Here is a 5,555-nt window from a genome sequence, read left to right on the forward strand (position 1 = left end):
CACCGGTACCACCTCATACCGCGTTAGGGCACCCCTAGCACCGCTACTTGTCATGTCATGCATCGTCATGCATTTGTTTGAATTATATTTATTGTTTCTTCCCCTCTTCTCTCGCTCGACACCGAGACCGACGTCGCTGCTACCCAGTACGACTACGGTGTTGACGACCCCTCTCTCTTGCCAGAGCAACCAGGCAAGCCCCCCTTGATCACCAGATATCTCCTACTCTTCTCTATATTGCTTGCATTAGAGTAGTGTAGCTTGTTACTGCTTTCCGTTAATCCTATTCTGATGCATAGCCTGTCATTGTTGCTACAACTGTTGATACCTTACCTGCAATCCTAAATGCTTAGTATAGGATGCTAGTTTACCATTAGTGGCCCTACATTCTTGTCCGTTTTCCATGCTATACTATCGGGTCGTGATCACTCGAGAGGTGGTCACGGGTATATACTTATAATAATATATGATACTTGTGGTGACAAAAGACGGGTCGGCTCGAGGAGTACCTGCGGTTGATTCACGAATTGGGGGCTGGAAGGACATACTTTCCTGACTGCCCTCTGTGTGGATCTTTGTGGCGAAGTGACAGGGCAGGTTGAGACCACCTAGGAGAGAGGTGGGCCTGGCCCTGGTCGGCGTTTGCGGTTATTTCAAGATAACATGTTTAACGAGATCTTGGTATTTGATCTGAGTCTGGCCACTGGCCTATACGCACTAACCATCTACGCGGGGATAGTTATGGGCACTCGACATCGTGGTATCAGCCGAAGCCTTCGTGATGTCAGCAACTGAGCGGCGCGCGCCAGATTGGACTGGAACACCTGCTAGGCTAGGTCTGCTTCCGGCCGCGTACGCAACGTGCAGGTGTGCAATGGGCGATGGGCCCAGACCCCTGCGCCATAGGATTTAGACCGGCGTGCTGACCTCTCTGTTGTGCCTAGGTAGGGCTGTGACGTGTTGATCTTCCGAGGTCGGGCATGACCCAGGAAAGTGTGTCCGGCCAAATGGGATCGAGCGTGTTGGGTTATGTGGTGCACCCCTGCAGGGAAGTTAATCTTTTCGAATAGCCGTGATCTTCCATAACAGGACAACTTGGAGTTGTACCTTGACCTTATGACAACTAGAACCGGATACTTATTAAAACACATCCTTCCAAATGCCAGATACAACCGGTGATCGCTCTCTCACAGGGCGACGAGGGGAGGATCATTGGTTAGGATTATGCTACATGATGCTACTTGGTGAACTTATCATCTACTCTCTTCTCCTTCTGCAAGATGGAGGTGGCCAGAAGTGTAGTCTATGATAGGACTAGCTACCCCCCTCTTATTCCGGCATTCTATAGTTTAGTCCACATATGATACCCTTAATCCATTTGATACCAATGCATACGTATGTAGTGTAGCTCCTTGCTTGCGAGTACTTTGGATGAGTACTCACGGTTGCTTTGCTCCCTCTTTTCTCCCTTTCTATACCCGATTGCTGCGAACAGACGTTGGAGCCCAGGAGCCAGACGCCACTGTCGATGACGACTACTACTACTCGGGAGGTGCCTACTACTACGTGCAGCCCGCTGACGACGACCAGGAGTAGTTTAGGAGGATCCCAGCCTGGAGGCATGTGCCTCTTTCGATCTGTATCCCAGTTTGTGCTAGCCTTCTTAAGGCAATCTTGTTTAACTTATGTCTGTACTCAGATATTGTTGCTTCCGCCGACTCGTCTATGATCGAGCTCTTGTATTCGAGCCCTCGAGGCCCCTGGCTTGTAATATGGTGCTTGTATGACTTATTTTTATTTGTAGAGTTGTGTTGTGATATCTTCCCGTGAGTCTCTGATCTTGATCGTACACGTTTGCGTGTATTATTAGTGTACGATCGAATTGGGGGTGTCACAGCAGCCAGATGAAGGTGTGTGCGATATACATCATACGGTTCACTCAGATGAACTGTTTGTGATTAGGCAACACAAAATAAACGGTCAGCTAGATCAAGGTGTGTGCGATATACGGCATGCGGTTCATTCGGATGAACTGTTTGCGTTGAGTCAAGATAACAGAAACGGTTCAATATATCAAGATGTGTGTGATACACGGCAAACAAGTCCGTAATCAGAAATGTGTGCGAAGACCGATAATAACATAGACGATTGCTTCTAATAAGACGTATGTGATATGCTCTGTCTATACAACATCTATTGGCCATAGGGGTCGGGCGGTCATCTGGATACGCCATAAGGATGCGAAGAGGCATCCTATATTAGCAAGGACTAGTTGTTTCACCAGTAGCTCATATAAGAGAACTCTCAAGTTAAGTGTGCTCAGGCTGGAGCAGCCATCAGATGGGTGACTGGATGGAAAGTTATGTTGATGGAGCAGCCATGAGTTAATTTAACCTCAAGGTCCTTTTTTTAACACATGTTAAAGAAGGTCTACCGCATTACTTTTTGATAATGTGTGATACGTGGCATTCAGTTGATCCATCCGACCTATTTGTGATGGAATAAGATGTGTGTGGTATGGGAAAACACTTGCTAGTATTCAACCGTTTGCTATTGATGAATTCATCACCGACGGGTTCCCTAGTGTGGTCCGTGTTGATCTGATCATCATCTACTTCTTGTGCTAGCTTGATGTTCCTTCTATGCTAAGTTTTCATTAACTGATGGCGTTTTATGAACACGCCACCGTTTCCCGTCATTTCCTCACATGTTTCTCGCCACCCAGCGATATTTCTTATAAACCTAGGTGGCGCGCGACGCATGGAGGCGACAAGCGCAGCTTATAGCACATCCACCTTTTTCAGGCATGCAAATCCACCAAAGCGCCGCCTCTACCATCAACCTCGTCGATGAGGAAAACGAGCAGGTGCCACAGCCCGTCGAGGCCGAGGCGCTGCACGGCAACGCGATGTACGACGCCGTGATGTGTGTCATCGCCAGGGTTGAGCAGACCTTTGGCGCATGGCGCTTGAGCGCCGCGGATCAAGATAGGCATGTCAGCGCCGACAGGCTGTAGCTTGCCACACAACATGATCGATGGCGCGCCGCAGAGCAAGCTAGGCGCGTCCACGCTGGTAGGCTATGGCTCGCCGCACGGCGAGACTGTTGGAGCGCCGCAGAGCGAGAGGCGCGGCGCGTGATACGTCTCCAACGTATCTATAATTTTTGATTGCTCCATGCTATATTATCTACTGTTTTGGACTATATTGGGCTTTATTTTCCACTTTTATATTATTTTTGGGACTAACCTATTAACCGTAGGCCCAGCCCAGAATTGTTGTTTTTTTGCCTATTTCAGTGTTTCGGATAAACAGAATATCAAACGGGGTCCAAACAGAATAAAATCTTCGGAAACGTGATTTTCTCGCCGAACGTGATCCAGGAGACTTGGACCCTACTGCAAGGGATCAAAGAGGTGGTCACGAGGGTGGGGGGCGCCCCCCCCAGGGCACGCCCCCCTGCCTCGTGGGCCCCTCGGTGCTCCACCAACGTACTCCTTCCTCCTATATATACACATGTACCCCCAAACGATCAGAACAGGAGCCAAAACCCTAATTCCACCGCCGCAACTTTCTGTATCCACGAGATCCCATCTTGGGGCCTGTTCTGGAGCTCCGCCGGAAGAGGGCCGTCATCACGGAGGGCTTCTACATCATCCTAGCCCCTCCGATGAAGTGTGAGTAGTTTACCTCAGACCTTCGGGTCCATAGTTAGTAGCTAGATGGCTTCTTCTCTCTCTTTGAATATCAATACAAAGTTCTCCCCCTCTCTTGTGGAGATCTATTCGATGTAATCTTCTTTTTGCGGTGTGTTTGTTGAGACCGATGAATTGTGGGTTTATGATCAAGTCTATCTATGAATAATATTTGAATCTTTTCCGAATTCTTTTATGCATGATTGGTTATCTTTGCAAGTCTCTTAGAATTATCCGTTTGGTTTGGCCAACTAGATTGGTAGTTCTTGCAATGGGAGAAGTGCTTAGCTTTGGGTTCGATCTTGCAGCGTCCTTACCCAATGACAGAAGGGGCAGCAAGGCACGTTTTGTATCGTTGCCATCGAGGATAACAAGATGGGGTTTATTTCATATTGCATGAATTTATCTCTCTACATCATGTCATCTTGCTTAAGGCGTTACTCTGTTTTCAACTTAATACTCTAGATGCATGCTGGATAGCGGTCGATGAGTGGAGTAATAGTAGTAGATGCAGAATCGTTTCGATCTACTTATCACGGACGTGATGCCTATATACATGATCATGCCTAGATATTCTCATAATTATGCACAATTCTATCAATTGCTCAACCGTAATTTGTTCACCCACCGTAGAATACTTATGCTCTTGAGAGAAGCCACTAGTGAAACCTATGGCCCCCGGGTCTATTCTCATCATATCAATCTCCATCACTTTTATATTGCTTTGCTTTTTTACTTTGCCTTTACTTTTTAATTTGCATCTTTATACCAAAAATACCAAAAATATTCTATCTATCAGATCTCACTCTTGTAAGTGACCGTGAAGGGCTTGACAACCCCTAACCGCGTTGGTTGCGAGTAGCTATCGCTTTGTGCAGGTACGAGGGACTTGGGCATGGGCTCCTACTGGATTGATACCTTGGTTCTCAAAAAACTGAGGGAAATACTTACGCTACTCTGCTGCATCACCCTTCCTCTTCGAGGAAAACCAACGCAAGCTCAAGACGTAGCAAGAAGGATTTCTGGCACCGTTGCCGGGGAGTCTACGCAAAAAGTCATATACCAAGTACCCATCACAATCCCTATCTCTCGCATTACATTATTTGCCATTTGCCTCTCGTTTTCCTCTCCCCCCAATTCACCCTTGTCGTTTTATTCGCCCTCTCTCTCTCCATCCTCCCTCTCTATTTGCCTCTTTTTGTCCGCTTGCTTTTTGTTTGCCCGTGTGTTAGGTTGCTTGTTTGTCGCGATGGCTCAAGATGCTACCAAATTGTGTGACTTCACCAATACCAATAATAATGATTTCCTTAGCACTCCGATTGCTCCTCTTACCGATGTTGAATCTTGTGAAATTAATACTGCTTTGTTGAATCTTGTTATGAAAGATCAATTCGCCGGCCTTCCTAGTGAAGATGTCGTTACTCATCTGAATAGCTTCGTTGATTTATGTGATATGCAAAAGAAAAAAGATGTCAATAATGATGTTGTTAAATTGAAGCTATTTCCTTTTTCGTTTAGAGATCATGCTAAAGCTTGGTTTTCGTCTTTGCCTAAGAATAGTATTGATTCGTGGAACAAATGCGAAGATGCTTTTATCTCTAAGTATTTTCCTCCCGCTAAGATCATCTCTCTTAGAAACGATATAATGAACTTTAAACAACTTGATCATGAACATGTTGCACAAGCTTGGGAGAGAATGAAATTAATGATACGTAATTGCCCTACTCATGGTTTGAATTTATGGATGATTATGCAAAAAAATTATGCTGGATTGAATTTTGCTTCTAGAAATCTTTTAGATTTGGCCGCGGGAGGCACTTTTATGGAATCACTTTAGGAGATGCTACTAAACTCCTAGATA

The sequence above is a fragment of the Triticum dicoccoides genome, chromosome 5A (genome assembly GCF_002162155.2).
Source record: "Triticum dicoccoides isolate Atlit2015 ecotype Zavitan chromosome 5A, WEW_v2.0, whole genome shotgun sequence".
Classification (NCBI taxonomy): Eukaryota; Viridiplantae; Streptophyta; class Magnoliopsida; order Poales; family Poaceae; genus Triticum; species Triticum dicoccoides.